The 18427-nt window shown below is 29.9% G+C and overlaps 1 long non-coding RNA gene across 3 annotated transcripts; it reads left to right on the plus strand.

The window, feature by feature from the left end:
* Window positions 1-613: 613 nt before the first annotated feature.
* On the plus strand, window positions 614-9126 carry LOC107436260 (U-scoloptoxin(16)-Er11a). Of its 3 annotated transcripts, none has more exons than XR_006225754.3 (4): window positions 614-635; window positions 5934-6041; window positions 6864-6993; window positions 8984-9126. It is a non-coding gene; the product is annotated as a U-scoloptoxin(16)-Er11a (long non-coding RNA). The 3 variants fall into 3 exon arrangements; XR_006225755.3 differs by lacking the exon at window positions 614-635 and adding an exon at window positions 4383-4562; XR_006225753.3 differs by lacking the exon at window positions 614-635 and adding an exon at window positions 4767-4898.
* Window positions 9127-18427: the final 9301 nt, after the last annotated feature.

Below are 18427 nucleotides of genomic sequence, written 5' to 3' on the forward strand. Positions count from 1 at the left end.
ATTTTCTATTCATGTTTTTTTTTATTAACCATCCTAAAGGTATAGGTTTTAAAACTAGTTGCAAACGGTTTCAAATGAAAATTCTAATAGTGAACTGATATTTCTTTGTTAACAATTTTAATTTGATTACACTAAATATTTGAATTTTTTACTGAAAACTTGATTCATTTCTATAATGAAATTTGAAGATATATAATATATAATGGTATGAAATAAGGTGTTCTGCTAAAAATATAATTATTATAAAATAAATATTATAATATTTATTATTATAATATAATTATTATAAAATAATTATTATAAAATAATAATTATAATAATTATTATTATAATATAATTATTATAATTATAATTATTATAATTTTAATTATTTTTTTATTCTCTCTGTGTTATGTTATTTCTTATTGAACTTAATTGTTTGATAAATTGATTAAATCTAAAAGGCTTCATATTAGTTCATCTTATTTGTACAAACCACTATTATTTTTTTATGAACATTTTTACGACGCTCTGACCTTTCTGTAAGATATAAATCTTACAGAAATGGGGAAAAAAAATAAAACTTTTTTACATTCGTGGCGTTTGGAAGATAATCTTTTTATTCTCAGGGCACTTGTAAACTTCATCAAAAATAGGTAAAAGTGTTGATTTTGTCCTTAGATTTTTGAAATTAAATTAGTTTTTAATATTAAACTATCCCTAATGAGAGAAAAAAAATTTCCTGAGAACAGTATTTGTCCAATATAATTTGTTGTCTCTCTTTACGAGGTCTTCTTTATTCGTCAATTTGGATTTCGGATTAAAAATTTGGCCTTTGTATTTTTTATTGACTTCGTTTTTTTAAATATCATAATATAATGAGCATGAACCGTGGTTGCTTAAGGGATAGAGTTTTCGTTTTCCAATGAGGTGAACCGGGTTCGAATCCCGCCGATGGTTGATCGATATGAATTCTCCCACAACTTTTCTTTAACTTGTTCCGGATTGGGTTCAAAATTACAAGGCTACGGAGTTCTCAAACCCTAAATTGGGTCAGCTGTTCAACGACTGTGATAAAATAAAATATATAATGAGTATTATTTTATAGCCGAATACTTTTGAAAAAGGTGGGAAATGAAAAGGACTTGCTTCATTTGGATGAGAAATAGTATTCTATGAAGAAAATAACTTTTAAAGCTTCTAAGAATTTACCATCAAAAACTTATATCTATGTAATGATCTGATTTAGAATTTTGAAAATTTACTTTTAAATTTGTTTTAACTGACAAGAGCTGATTTGGTTGCAGCTGATAAATTACTTTGCGCAAATTACGCGAATACGAAGAATTTTTTTAATATTTATAAACAGATAAATTTGTAATAGTTAAGTATGTTTCTATATGCTCATTTCAGAATTGTATTACATTAATTTTGTATATGAATTGCTCCCTGAAATTTCAAAGCACCAAATGGTATAATACCTTTCCGCTTTTTTGTTTATTCGAATTTTTTTTCGAAAGGCGCTGATTCACTTCTAGACGTGAATTCCTTAATTATAAATTAATTATAAATTAATTATAAATTAATTTATAAATTAATTATAAATTAATTATAAATTAATTATAAATTAGTACTGCAATTAATGCTTAAAAAATCTAAATCACTAATTATTGTGTATGGTTTCAGAAATGTTTCTTAAATAGTTGATTCTGTTTTTCCTCGGATTAATATGTTCGGTATATAGTGCTTTTGAGGGACACTATATGTTTATTAAACAGGTCAAGTTTGAAGATAATAAGTATTCGATAACAGTAACATTAATGTATATATATTTATCAATTTTGAACAAATGAATACTAATCATTGAAGGTCAGATTTTGATAATTTTTTTCTCACATTTCTGGACTTTTTTTTGTATTTTTAAAACATATTCTTGAAATTAATTTTTAGAGCATTTTTTTAGGTTTTGGAGTGTTGTTTTTTTCGCTTATGGAAATTTTCATGTATTTTTAAACTTGCGGGCATTTTTCGAATTATTCATGAATGTTACTTAATTTTTGTGTACTTTAACATGAGAATATAGAAATTTAATTTAAAAAAATAAAAGATGCTCTTGTTTCACATTTAAAAATACCAAAAAGCAACAATGATCAGCTGATTCAGCTTCTACTGAAATCCTCTCTTCTTTAAAATGAAATGATTTTACCATTTGTTTCTCTAGATTGTAAAGAAATTGCCATTATTCTCTCAAGTTTTGCTTTAAAGTTAATTTGCTTAGTCATGTTAGCAAAAGTTTTGAAAATCACTAGGATTTTTATTCCATACCTTGCTAGCGTGGCCTGGGTTCATCAGACTAACGAGGCACGCTTTAAAATTTAGACTTAAAAATTGAAACACGATGAATATGTTCGGTATTAATAATGCGATAAATCATCTATTGCTACACATAGTTAGAATCTTGGGTAATAAATTAACTTTCGACAAAATTATTTCCCCACCAGTCACATCAGCTAATCCTGATGACCCGGAAGCGACTTTACACATTGTCGACTCGCGGGCACCTCCACTCGCAGCGGTTTTATTTGTCAACTGTTTCACCGCCTTATCTAGTAACCCTCACTCAGAGGCAACCCTACGCTCGCCTCAATACAGCACTCGCAAAAGTCATAAACGAATCTTCGCGCTCATGGATATTTTTAAAAGTTGCTTGTTGAATTAAGTTAAAATTTTATCCTCGTTTAAGACTAGAGCCACGTAAAAATATCCAAGATCAGTTAAAAAATCTCATGCAACAGGAAAAAAACAAACAAATTCATTCGCTTAGCAGAAGTGTAATACTACATTACTTTTTTAAAAAAAATTGCAGATTGCAGAATTGTATTGATATATTTTTGTCAGAAGAAAACTGTTGAAATATTAGAATAACATTCCCTTAGTAATTTAATTTTTTTTTCCTAAGCAGCAAACTTGCGTCTCCCTTAACTTTATAATTCATTGTCGAGTAAAAAAGTTATTCATCAACAATTTACATACAAAATTTAAATAAAAATGGCGTTGTCCCCTTCCGGACATACTTTTCTGAAGGCTGAGTTACATAGAGAGGGAAGATATATTTGGAGTAGTCATATACTCGTAAATTATATTTTAAAAACTAGTAAATTTAAATTTAAGTAGATCAAGAAAGGATGATTTGTCAATTATTGAAACTGACAAATTTAGTTCTGCTAATTAAAAAGAAAAAAGAACCACTCTGAGTAACTTTAGATCTTGCGATCGGATCTTCATGTTCTAGGATTCAATCTTAACGGCTCAAAGAAGTGACCACAAATATGTTAATTAAATAATGCAGATGATATTTCAAGTTATAAAATCAGACACAAAAACGTACTTTCTCCGAATAAACATACCCTTTTTTCATCGGATTTGATTTCTGACCCCCAAAATATCTGACCCTTTGATTTCTGACCCCCCAAAATCCTCAATCTTGGAAATATGGTACCCATAGTTCGGTCGGGAGAGCGATCAAAATTTTCATTCAACCAAAATCAAACCATTTTAAACTTGATTACATGGTACTAAGGTCAATTTTAATAAGAACACTCTTTGATTTTACACTTTACCAAGCTTGCAGCACTCAAAAGTGAAGTCAAAGTAGTATGGAAATTTGCTTTTTTAAAATGTCGCTGAACCCAATTTTTTGGGGGTTTGCGTCCACTAATTTTCTCCTCTGTAGCATTGCAATTTTGAACCCAATCCAGAAGACAAGGAAAATCCTGGATCAAGTATTGGGAGAAATTTGCTTTCGTGGTTGTATTTTCGATGGAACTAACCCACATTTGAGGTCATAAGGAGAGAAAAACCACGGAAATCTCCCACGGTAAGCCTGCCAGCTAGAGAACTCTGACCCATAATCCGTCTACCACAAGGGATATTTTCTATTAGCACCCTGATCCGAGCGAGCAGGTGTGGAATTCAAATAAACCGGCCATCACTGGGATTCTCATAAGCCTATTTTGAGCACACAAGCCTGAAAATTTATGTAATTGCAATAACCAATAACAACTTTCTCCTAATGCAGTTAAACAACGAGAGTTTTATCGTACATATTCTTCCTACCTATTGAAGCCACTTAGTTTCTTGCAAACGGGTACATATTATAGCGAAAAGGGCTAATCAGTCCATCTTATGACCGACGGAACGGAGGTTCGAGAGTTCAGCTCTGACACCATATTATTTTCCTTCAACACATGAAGAGTGTCCTGTATTCTTCAATTTCTGATTCTGAACTTTTAGAATTCGATACTCTCATTCACTAAAAGATGGCAGCACTATGAAGCTGCTTAACTATCTCCTATGTCTAATTAAATTTCTTTTTCATAGTTTTGGAACTACCTACGCTAGTCGTAAATGGTTGTACGGTGGAGGTTTATAAATTAGCTGCAAACGGTTTCAAATGAAAATTTTAATAGTGAACTGATATTTCTTTGTTAAGAATTTTAAATTGATTACACTATATATTTGAACTTTACCGAAAACTTGATTCAATTCTGCACCTTATGAAAGTTGGAGATCAAGATATTATGGTATGAAATAAAGTGTTCTGATTAAAATATAATTAAAGAAATTTTAATTATCTTTTTATTTGAAATATTTCAATCATGTCTACACTCTGTGTTATGCTATTTATTACAGTACTTAATTGTTTGATAAAAATATTAGATCTAAGAGGCCTCATATTAGTTCGTCTTATTTGCACAAACCACTATTACTTTTTATGAACATTTTTACAACGCTTTAGTTGAAGATATAAATCCTACAGAAATAGGGAAAAAGATAAAACTTATTTGCACTCGTGGCATTTGGAAGATAATCTTTTTATTCTCAGGGAAAACTCTGTTTGTAAACTTCATCGAAAATAGGTAAAAGTGTTGATTTTGTCTTTAGTTTCTTAAAATTAAATTAGTTTTTAATGTAAAACTCTCCTTAATGAGAGAAAAAAAATTTCTTTAGACAGTATTTGTCCAATATAATTTGTTCTTGCGCTTTAAGAGGCTTTTTTCATTCGCCAATTTGGATTTCGGATGAAAAATTTGGCCTTTGTATTTTTTATTAATTTTGTTTTTTTAAATATCATAATATAATGAGCATGAGCCGTGGTTGCTCAAGGGATAGAGTTTTCGTTTTCCAATGAGATGAACCAGGTTCGAATCCCACCGATGGTTATTCGAAATGAATTCTCCCGCGATTTTCCTTGTGTTCTGGATTGGGTTCAAAATTACAAGGCTACGGAGTTCTCAAACCCAAAAGAAATTGTTCAACGAGTGTGTTAAAATAAGAAATATAATGAGTACTATTTTGTAGCAGTATACTTTTGAAAAAGGTGCGAAACGAAAATATTTGCTTCATTTGAATGAAAAATAGTGTTCTATGAAGAATATAAATTTTTAGGGTTTTACCATCAAAAACTTATATCCATTTAATGATCTGGTTTAGAATTTTAAAAATTTACTTTTAAATTTATTTTAACTTGCAAGAGCTGATGCGGATGTAGCTGAAAAATTACTTTGCGTAAATTTCGCGAAGAATAAGAATTTTTTTAATATCTATAAACATATAAATGTGTAATAGTTAAGTATACTTCTATACGCTCATTTCGAATTGTATTACATTAATTTTGTCTATGAATTGTTCCCTGAAATTTTAAAGCGCCATATGGTATAGTACTTTTCGGCTTCTTTGTTTGTTCGACTTATTTTTTCGAAAAGCTCTGATTCACTAATTCTCGAAGTGAATTCATTAATTATAAATTAATTATAAATTAACTATAAATTAATTATAAATTAATTATAAATTAATTATAAATTAATTATAAATTAATTATGAATTAATTATAAATTAGTACTGCAATTAATGTTTGAAAATTCTAAATCACTAATTATTGTGTATGGTTTCAGAAATGTTTCTTAAATGGATGATTCTGTTCTTTCTTGGATTAATTTGTTCGGTATATAGTGCTAATGAGCGAGCATGGACGATTCGTAAACAGGTCAAGTTTGAAGATGGTATGTATGCTATCTCAGTAATATTAATGTATATATATTTATCAATTTTGAACAAATGAATACTAATCACTGCGGTTGAGATTTTGATAACTTTTTTCGCATTACTGAACTTTTTTTTTGAATTTTTAAAATTAATTTTGTAGAGCATTTTTTATTAGGCTTTGGAGCATCTTTTTTAACTTCTGCATATTTTTGGAAATTTTGTTTTAATTTCTTGTTTTTTTTTGGAAATTTTTTGATACTTTCAAATATGAAGTCATTTTGTGAATATTCTGAAAGCATTTTAACCTGATTCGGGCCTTTCGCTCAGAATGGTTTTCCCTGTTATGTTTTTCATCTAATTTTTGCTTCAATCTCGGCTACTACAGTTTTCTTAGTTTCGTTTCTCACTTCTGTTTTTCCACTATATTGTTGGTAATTTTACATATTATATTTTAAATCATTTTTGCTTTTTTCTCATTCACGCCTGGAAAGTCTTGAGAATGTGTACCTATTTTTGAGAGCTTGAAACATGCAGCCTTCCTTCTCCTCCTGCATATTTGTTTAACCAATCATTCAAGTATTATCTCTTATGCTGCAGTTTCATGAGGTTATTTAAACATCATGAGGTGTTATTTCCCCCCTAAATTACGTTAGAATTAGGCAATTTTTAAGCAATTTTTCTGATTAACCTAATGATTTAATGTCCGTTTGAGATATTTAGCGAATATAAAAAGGAATATTTTCAAAGTTATACAATCATTTACAATATTGTAACAGTATAATTTGATAAGTTGCATTCTCGGGAAGAACTCGCTTACAGAAGATTTGTTTAACATTCAGGTCACTGCATAACCGAAGAGTTCGGCAAGATCGAAGCAGGTGGGTATGCCAACAACCCCAATGAATGCAGGCAAGCTTTCTGCCACCCTCCGAACAAATATACTAAAGATGGTGCAATACATATAAATCAGTGAGTATATAATACTTGTAATATGCATTAGTAATATGCGAAAAAACCTATTTCTATTTTATTGCAATCAAAATAATTTGAACCGAAAATAAACCAGAGGTAGATAACTTTTTTCGATTAAAGCGCCAGTTAACCCTTTGATGCAGAATTTTTATTCAACAAATTTTTCGCACTTTTTCAAATATTTTGTATTAATTAAAGTCAAAATAAGTGAAAGATATCATATTTAACCTTTTAGTAATTTATGGTTATGAAACCAGTGTATTTTTCTGCTTTAAAGGTGAAATCTTCTAAACACAGCTCACTTCCAAACAAAAATTTTTGAAATTTGCACTTATTTGTAGTTATTTATATCTGAAAGAAAAAAAAAATTATAATTGAAATTTCTGTAATTCACAAAATTAATTATTAATACGCTTTTGAAAATGAATAAAAAAAATTTTCTTCGAGTTTTTTCTAGGATTTTATACTTTAGTACATATCTAATTGCAATAATTTAACAGATTTTTTTCTAACTATTTGACGGTTTTTTATAATAAAAAAATACCAAAATCTATTTTCGTTTCTAATTTGAGCACCAGAAAAAATGCTTAAAAGAGATACCGGTGTTCCATTTGCGTCAAAGGTTCGTTAATTTCTTTATTTCTTAGTGTGACCGTGATAGTGCTTAGTAGTTCTTCTTTTAAAAAACAATTAAATCCTAGCTCTTTAATTTTAAACTATGGAATTATATTTTTGCTTTTTGGTTAGCTTTCTTCTAATCGAAATCGAATACACATTATTTTAAGATGCGTTTCAGTTTATTGCCAATTTCAGATAAAATATCATAAAACAGGTACCCTTTGTGAAAAAAAATAAACTGAAATTAGTGAAAAGGATACCATAGTCAATTTTAAAATCTGGAAAATGTCATAATGGCACAGAAAATCGTACTTTTTTCTGAATTCCCCTATTATAGTACGCTATTGCTGGATATGTCGTTTTTTTAGCTGTCTATTCAGGACCAAACCGGGCTCCCGAGTCGAAATTCGCATGCGTTGCTATAGTTACCGTTGCTGTTTAATAATTTGAAAACGATATTTCTTTTACAATTTTTGTTCGCTTTAAGTTCATTATGCATTGAGATTTGATGAGTTTATTCTTGAAATATGGGCCCAGAGAGATTCTACGAAATATATATTTCGTTGTTTCGATCTCTCTATTCTCACATTTTGACAATAAATTCATCTCAATACACACCGAGCAGTTTATTCTTTAACTGTGGGACCAGAGATATCTGGCGAAATAATGCCTTCAAAAAATTTTAGCGAATAAAAGTAATTGTGTATACTGTAGCCTAAGCCACAGGTTCTGTTATTCCTACTAAATTTAACCAGTTGTAGTATTATTCTTAATCGATAAAAAATCTTTTAAACAAGATGATTATAAATTATTTCTTATACTCGTATGTTGGATGGCAACAGTCTGGTGGAAAAATAGAACAGCTATGGTGAATATATATTTTGCTAACCTTCCAAAAAAAGTCTTTCTTGTATTAAGGTGATAAAACGTCACAGTAAACGGCATTTCCTGCGAACCTGACTTCTAGCAACGAATAAGCATTACACGAAGTGTATTGTTATAAGTCGGCTGCCCGCCAGGTTGGAATTGTATTAGTCTAGTTCGTTCTGAAATAATTCATTTTGTTGTATTATCTAAGTCTATGCATTTAGTAAGCATATTTAAAAGTCAGTTTATTAATTTAACTAAAAGTAAATGTCATTTCTAGTAAAATTTTCGAAGTGAGAGTAGTAATGTTTTTTTTCTCATATTATACACAATTTAATATATATTTCTGGTACACCTTTTGCGCATCTATCGTGTGCCACTTTGTGGCACGCTTTCCATATGTTCGCCTTTTTTTATGTAAGAAAATTTTTTTTTAGAAAAATATCATAAAGTAAGTTACATTATGCTATTACTTGAAAATATATATTTTTTCCTTTTTCAGCTGTGTTGGATCAATTACTTGCGGCTTTACAAAGAAAGGACCCGGTGAGTTCCCAGATTGTTGCCCACGTAATGATCCTGACCAATGTTCAGAAAGGACAATAGTTCCTCTTAAATAAAAACTAAAAATGATTTTGAAGGAAATTGTACTTTGTTTCCATTTCTCTAAGAAAAATATCAGACTAGATCGATTGATTAATTATTGCTTCTTTTCATTAAGGTTGTTTTTTGATGGCTTCGTCGTCTTATGAAATGATGTTTGAACAGTTGAACTACTTTGAGTTTGAACAGTTACTCATGACTGTTAGGACAAATTTTGCTTATCTAAAACAAGTGCTATCTATGCTTATTCAGAAAATGGTGCAAAACGTCAAAATGAAGAAAGGCACAGTTTCTTGGAAATGAAAAGCGTTTGTGATCTAGCTTTTTAATATTTAAAACTCACTATTATGCAGCATTATCTGGGCTCATAAAAACTTATAAAAACTGGTAAGGCAGTTATTTTGATAATTTCCTTCTAGGTAGAAAAATGTCGCCAAACTGGCGATTTCAAAATTTTTGTAAGAGTTTATTAACTTTTGAAATATTTCAGTTATTTGTCCGCTCTAAAGCCCAGATATTTCTACACAGTTAGTTGATATATATAGTTTAAAGACATCGTTTTTGATTCAAGAGTAATATATATATATATATATATATATATATATATATATATATATATATATATATATATATATATATATATATATATATGTATATATATATATATATATATATATATATATATATATATATATGTATATATATATATATATATATATATATATATATATATATACATATATATATATATATATATATATATATATATATATATATATAATCTCTGGCCAAATTATTAGAGCCTATGTAGCTTTTCATTAATTACATCTTTTGCACAAGTTTATATGCAACACTTTTATATTTAAACATACATGTCATGGGTTTTCATTCAGTAGATTTTTTATATGCTTCACATTTGTATTCATTTTTAACGTATTGCATCACAATGTTAGCCAATTGATACACGAACGTAAACAACTTCAAACCGATTTCAGCAGCGTAAAAACAATAAAGTATCTGACCCTAAAATATCTGACCCCCCAAAAACAGCTATCTTGGACATATGGTCCCCATAGCTTGGACAGGAGAGCGATCAAAATTTTGGACACTCTAATTTTAATTTCCTTTTTTGTGTGTTACATTGCGAATTTATATTTTGCGTATTAGTTATTTTTGCGTGTTAAAGGTATATCTTGAACATTTTAAAGTGAAATAAAGAATCTTCGCTCGCAATTCTAAAATTCGCTTATTCAAGGGTAAACCATGTAAAAAATAAATTTTAGTAAATATTTATTCTTTTTTGTCACCTTATTTAGTAAGAGAAGAAAAATTTTGAATTGCTTGGTATAAAATTTCTCTTACATCATTTTAAAGTATCTAATTTTACATGGCAAAATAAAAAAATTTGAGCAAAATCGGTTATATTGGCTTATTAGTAATTCCTGAGATATCGGATTTTAAAAAAGTTGTATGGTTAAAATTCGATTTTTGATGCTGATTATATAGCAAAATTTTGTATTTTGCCATGTAAAATTGGATACTTAAAAATAATCAAAAAAATTGTATACCTTACAATTCAAAATTTTTCTACTATTACTAAATAAAATAATAAAAATTAATAAAATAATAATACATAATAAAATAATGATAAATGTTTACTAAAATTTATTTCTTGCATGGATTTATCTTTATATAAACGAATTTTCTAATTGTGTGTAAAGATTTTTCGTTTTGCTTGAAAAGTTTTCGAGATGTAGCGAAATACGCGAAAAATTAAATTAACATTAGTTGGTCCAAACTTTAGATCGCTCTTCTGACCAATTCATGGGGGCCACATTTTGCGAATTGCAGCTACCCCATGTATTTAGAGGGTCAAAAATCCGAATCCGTAAAAAAAATCTGTCTTTTTTACTTATTTCGTAACTTAAAATATCATCTGCACCAATTAGCATATTTGATGTCACCCTCTCAAACCATTAAGATTGAGTACTAGAACGTAAAAATCAGATCGTTAGATTAAAAGTTATTCAGGGAGGTCCTTTTTTGGCGCACTATACGCTTCAAAAATTTCTCAAGTTCATTCAACCGTTATATCAAACGAATTTTTAGTAACTTTAAGACTTTAAGACATCAAGCTGAACAATATTATCGTTCAAATCAAGTCTTTTCAAACTTGGTTACATGGTACTAAAGCCAACTTTGAAAAGAACACTGTTAAAATTTACACTCTAGCAAAGTAGCAGCACACAAAAATAAGGTTGAAAGAGCCAATATTATGGTTCAATATTTGACTGATCTCAGAGTGTGCTAATAAAAAAATTATCGAATATATTACTCTGCTCTATAAACGAGATTTCCAAATCCAGCCATCAACTACATTATTAGAACTTTTTAAACTCGTTTAACCATCATATCCTATAAGTTTGGTGAAAATTTAAGATAGTACTAACTTGAACCATGTTATCGTTCAAATCAAGCAATTTTAAACTTGATTACGTGGTACTGAGGTCAACTTTAAGGAGAGCACGCTTAAATTTTACACTTTACCAAGTTTGCAGCGTACAAATGTAAAGTTTAAAGTTCCAATAGTATGGGAATTATTATATAACTGCCTTCGAACAGCCGACCCAATGTTTCAGGCTTATAATGTTATGTTCAATTTCTTAGCCTTGTGATTTTGAACCAATCCAAAAGACAATGAAACTCCTGGATCAGTACTCCCAGAGGTATTGATTTGTTATGGGAACATGGAGGACTTTGGGTCTCGACTGGTTTAACGTGCACCAGTCACCATTTACTACACAGGGAGTCTTCGATCGACAGGGATCGAACCTACGAACTCTTGGACATGGACTCACCGTCCTACCGACCAGACTAGCCCGGCCTTTATGGTACAGTATTAGACTGATCTCAGAGTGAGCTGATAAAAAGATTATCTGATTTATTACTGAGCTTTCCTCCCAAATATTTATCATCCGCCTTGTACTACTTTATCAGAAATTTTCAAACTCGTTTAACCGTCATGCCATATAAAATTGGTGCAGCCATAAGACCTAAGCTGAACCATGTCATCTTGCAAACTAAAATATTTTAAACTTGTTATCATGGTATATGCTAAGCTTTAAAGAAAAAGTGGTTAAATTTACACTTTATTAAGAGTGTAGTAACCTCACACAACATTAAGGCTTGAAGTACTGATATTGTGGCACAACACTGCAACTTTTTATCTCAGAAAGCACTGATAAAATTGTTTTGATGAATTCACTACTAAATGCTTGATTTCCATATATACAATATCTAGTGTGATCACTGCGAAAATATTTTTAATTAATAATGTATCTCAAATTTGCTGATTAATCGAGTGTCAATTTGAACTTCATTATCGTGCAAATTAAACCATTTTAAGTATTATTACTGGATACTATGGATAAGAGCGAACTGATGCAAATATTATTTAATTTAATATTATGCTCTTTAAAAATGATTTCACGAATTTCAAAACGTTTAAAACCTACAATTTTCCAAAAAAAAAAAACAAATTATTTTTTAAAAATATTTTGAAAAAGGTAGGGGAGAGTGGGGTCAATTGTAACATTTTTTACTTAACTATTCTTAACTAACAAAAAATCCAATATATTATTAGTATTAATTGACAGACGAGTAAAGTAGACTATCCTCTACTAGAAAAAATATAATAAATACCTTATTTTAAATGTTATTATGTTAGTTATTAACAGTTTTTGACAGTCGTGCACTTGTTACAATTGTCCCCACTTAAGGGGTCAATTGCAACAGTACATAAATTCAAATAAAACATAGTTAATTATACATATTATCATAGTTGTGATATATTTTTTTATTGATCAAAATAGTAGTGATATTTTAGGAGTAAAAAAAAATAACGAGCAGAGACCTAAAGGGTTAAACTTTTAACTTTAAGGAGTTAAAAATTTTAATTTATGCTGTGAAAGGTGACAAATAAAATAATGCGCATTCAGCTTAATATAAATGATATGGGAAACTATTGGTGGTTCTTAAAGAGTTAAGTAATGGTTTGTAAACATAAGATTATTTATTTTCAGCTGTTACAATCGTCCCTTTACTTATTGTTACAATCGTCCCCAAGACGCCATTTCAGCTTCATTTGTTAAAAACAATGCTAGTTAATTAACAAAACTAATCTTTTTCTTTTGAAATGTTAATTAAGGTGTCCACTTACATATTCGGTTAATAATTTTTATATGTTTAAACAAAATTACTTTGTTACAATATAATATTCTAATACCAATAAAAGTACTTACGTAGCTTGAAAATATCTTTCGTGATGTAACTCTTTCAAAAGTACATAAAAATGGTTGCCAGCAGGGGTGTACATGTAGATTTATCAAATACACCTTGTGCGCCACCTAGGAACTAAATCTAGAACCCAACACTCGAAATTTTTGCTCTGTTACAATCGTACCCTGTTACAATTGACCCCACTCTCCCCTACTGAAATTCTAAAAACTTTAGTTAAGGTTAAAAGTTCCATATTTTATTTTATTTTTATATTTCTATTTCTTAACATGCAATTTAATGAGAACAAGCGTATGTTGATATTCGAGAATATCTGAGTTTCGAAGGCAAATATATTTTCATTTATTATCATTCTTATTGCACCCACATTAATATAAGGGTATATTTATAATACTAATAACATAATGATCTATATTTATGTGGTTCATCAATTATAAACATGACCTTTATTGAGACAAATGGACGACATGAGAAAAGGACATGTGGATGTCAAAACGAAATTTTTGTGTTCTCATCAAGTTATAAATATTATAGACCAAGACCAGCTAGAAATTTCCTTTATTTTTTACAAAAATAATTTCCACTCGTTGCGGGTGTGACATAAGAAAGACACTTTTTTTCAGTACAAGACTCAAAATTTTTGGAATTATAACAAGTATGTGAATTGTACTTTTTTATGTTAGGCAATAATATTTAACTAAGTATTCAATGAAAAAATTCAATTACATTCTAATTGCTTGCTAGTGCACTGTAAGAATTTTCATTCTAAAGTCTGTCAATTCATTTAACCTTTAAGTTTACAGTAAGAACATTTTTTAACTTTACAGTTTGGAAACCGTTTACATGTAGTATGGTAGTAAAACCTAAAGCCCTAGATACTTAGATTAAGTAGCGACATACCGCCATCTTGGTGACTGCAACTCTAATGTTACCGCAGCTTTCAATGTCGAAATACTGAGTTCAGATCTTAAACGCGACTTTTTTTTTATTGATTAATACTTTCATAATATTAAGGATAACTTAAATATTTTCTACTTTTTCTTTTAATTCTTTTTTCTTTCTGAAATTATATAGTCTGGAAATATACAAAGACAAATCACAAATTGGGGAGCGCGGGACATAGAAAACTCTTCACGTGTTAAAGGAAATAGAGGAAATAGTGGGGTGTCAACACTAGGATTCGAACTCTCGTTATATCGGTCATGAGATAGATTAGTCCTCTCTGTTATAATTATGTACTTAGCTGCAACGAACTAATTCATTAGGTGGGACTAGTTGGTGCTGTAAAATTCCTAACGTTCGACTGCTTTGGTGAAAGCAGTTAATAAACGGTTTTTCTCACAGTTAACAGTTTATAGTTATTTGACTGTTTTGTTTGAATATGTTAAAATAACAACTAAATAAATTGTTATTCAACCATTTTTTCCCAGAAATTTCTATCAGTGTGTAGAAAATATTCAAAGTTTTCGTTGAGAGTGTGACTTGAATTACCAATGAATCATGACACTCCCGCATGTTTAGATAAGCAATGTTTAGAGGTTAGATGTTACCCGCATGTTTAGATGTTAGACAAGCAAATTTTTTTAAAAATTAACATATTAATGATACAGTAATAATATCCAAAGGCAACAATATTAATTTTCTTTGCCTCTCATTCTGCTTTTGTAGCTACAATCGTTCTTTCTTATTAGCCGCTTCAGTTTTTTTTACCCTTTTCCTGTTTACTTAGTTTCTTCCTATCTCTTTTACAGATATTTTGCATATTTAAGGGGTTTCCCTTATTTTTTTCTAGACGATTTTGTGATTTTTCTACGTTATTTCTTCTTCTGAAAAAGAAATTAATGTATAAATTCAATAAATATAGCACTAAAAATCTAAAAATATTTATAAAACAAATTCTAAATATTTATTACTGAAATGATTTAAAATTTTTAATCCTAAAGGAAGTAAATTGTGTTAAATTTTGTTAAGTAACAAACTCAATATCTATATGCTACATGCTTTATGCTAACTCCTTAAACATTCGAATAACACATTCAGTGATTCTTATTTTCTTATTCCTTTTTTTTAAATTAATTTAAGTAAAAGAGGAAAAAAATCTGCTCCAAATATTATATTTATTTCACAAAAATTAAAAAAAGAACATAATAAAATTATATAGATTAATAAAACAAATTGCTATTTTTTTTAAAACTATGAACATCTAAAACTATGAACATCCTTTGATTAAGTTTTTTAATCGTATGTATCATTTACAAAAATATTTTCCATGAAAACAGCAACTTATCCATTTAAACTGAATTAATGAAATATTGAAGCATTCTTTTCTCAAATAAAACCAATTATGATTTAGTGAATGGAGTTCACATCGTTAAATCAAAAAGGGCATAGTTACTATTGCTATTTACATATTTTAAAGAATATTATTTTTCTATAAATTTATTAATAGTTTATTTGTATTAAATTCCTCAAATTCAAATGATGTTGTTGATGTAGTTTTAAATAAATGTTTCTCTCGCAGCAAAAAATCACCCCACCAGCAACGATAAATAACTTTAATTAAAATATTTAATATCTTTTTGTGTTTGTAATTCAAAGTATCTTAATAAACTATTTTTAATTATTAAGTACCAAAACTTACCCTCAAAGAAAGTTTTCTGCGTTGATACAAATATAACTTTGTGCTGAGGGGGTGATAATAATTAAGAGTTAAATTAAATATGCTTGCCCTTGGTAACGAAGATTAGTGAGCACGTTTCTTCTAGTAAAAACTCTCAATAATAGTAGTTGGATTATATACGTAAGCTTAGTGAATAGCAGAATTATTTGTCCTACATGGGACCACATGAAACATGAGGATTCTTGGAACAGTCTTTTGTTATTGTTAAAAATTCCATCCGTTTTCATTAAAATATGAAATACTTTTAGGCTTAAAATGTAAAATTTCTAACATACTTAAGTAAGTTTACGTTTTCACAGTGGCGTAGCGAGCTTAACTCGCGCCCGGGGCACAATACCCTTTTAGCGCCCCCCCCATTCGAAAACCATATAATATTATATGTAAAATATACTCGCAAATAAATAAATAAACAAAGTAAAATAAATAAAGTCATAGACTCAAGCTAGGCTTTAAATTTGAGACAAAAAATGTAGTTGAGAGAACAAGACTAGATTTTGAAATGTATATGATCATCTAGAATTAGTTCAAAAGATATCTATTATTTATTTTGCATATTTATAAAGAAATATTTTAGAAACACGCAGTTTTAAAACAATAAAAAATAAATATTTATTATCTCTAAGGAGATACATATATTTAATAATCTATAATGTCTAAATTTTCCGTGTTTTTGATGAAGAAATGCTAGGTCACTTAGGCGATCTGTCAAAATTAATTTTAATTTGCTGAATGAACGTTCGCAGCTAGCAATTGGTACTGAGACACTCAGGAGTATTTGAAATGCCGCTCTCAGATTTGGAAAAACATCTTCTCCATTCGAGATTGATTATAAAAGTAAGAAATTCTAATGGAGTTTTAGGTTTAATTTCTTTTCTACTGCGGAGTAACATTTTGCTGTCATATATTTTGATAAAAAGTTCTATTACATTGAAATCTGTATTATAAAATTCACCCGGATTTTTACAATTTTTTTTCAATGTCGTTATCAACATTATCCTTGTTTAATAAATTTTCAACGTCTAGTAGAAATCCAAATTTGAAATGAAAGTCACTTAATCGTTTACACATTTCTTGTTGGAGACGACCAAAAGTGCTTTCCATAACGCGGGGAAATTTCACTTTCTGCTGAATGACCACCATAGCCAATTCTCCAGGCACGTATTGTTGTATCCATATCCCATTTTTCACAAAGAGACTACCGAAGCGGGGGTGCCATCCCCTCCGCAGAGGATCAAAATTGTGATGGCATGTCTTCGGATCATCCTCCGGGATGTTTCCCAGACCGTCGCCAATAGCCCATTGTGCAGCTCTAGTGCGACGTAAATTAACAACAACAACAATCACAAAGAGACTCTGCTTTTTCTATTGCCTCTTTACAGAGCTCGTCTCAAATTTCGGCTAGTTCAGTCGCTAATGATTCAAGATCATGGAACACTTCTCTAAAATTCATTCTAGGATCTTGTAAGCTGAGCTGCGCACGATCAATCCTTCTTAAGATTTCGTACCAGAAATGAACTAATGTTACAAAACTAAAGGTTAGTATATTTTGCAACAGAATTGTAGCTTCACTTCTGTTGTCACTTGTAGTGGTAGTGTGCTCTGCTAATTTTTCTATTAGTTCTTTTATATTCTATAGCCCATAGATGATAACGATAACCGCTCCGGTGGCGCTCCATCGCATTTTAGATGTGTGACCTGCCATCACGGCAGCATTATCGCAACATTGTGATCTGCAGTTTGTTAATGAAATTTCATCGTAATTTAATTTCTCTAAAATTGTATTTTCGATCGAGGCTGCATCTTTAGCATGTATTTCAATAAAACTCAAAAAAGATTCTTTGATGGAAACTTTTTTATTGATAAAATCAGGATCTACATACCTAGCGACTTGGGACATTTGTTCTCGATGAGAGATATCAGGAGTTGAATCAAACAAAAGTCCATAATATTTATTTCGTTTGATATCGTTTATTAGTTGATTTCGAACTGTAGATGCCAGAAGATGATGTTGTTGTTGTAGTTCATTTACGTCTCATTATAGCTGCACAATGGGCTATTGGCGACGGTCTGGGAAACATCCCTGAGGATGATCCGAAAACATGCCATCACAATTTTGATCCTCTGCGGAGGGGATGGCACCCCCGCTTCGGCAGCCCAACGACCTGCACGCGAAGTCGAGCACTTTACGGTAGCACAGTTTAACGAGGACTAATACCGCACATCCTCGGTCCCTGCACAAACTGATCCAAGTGGATCACCCACCCGCACACTGACCGCAGCCAGTGATGCTTGACTTCGGTGATCTACTGGGAACCGTGTCTTAACGATCAGTCCTCTGCGGGACGCCAGAAGATGAATTAATTCATT

Source organism: Parasteatoda tepidariorum, chromosome 2 (genome assembly GCF_982258835.1).
Source record: "Parasteatoda tepidariorum strain Cologne lab strain chromosome 2, Ptep-v5.0, whole genome shotgun sequence".
Lineage (NCBI taxonomy): Eukaryota > Metazoa > Arthropoda > Arachnida > Araneae > Theridiidae > Parasteatoda > Parasteatoda tepidariorum.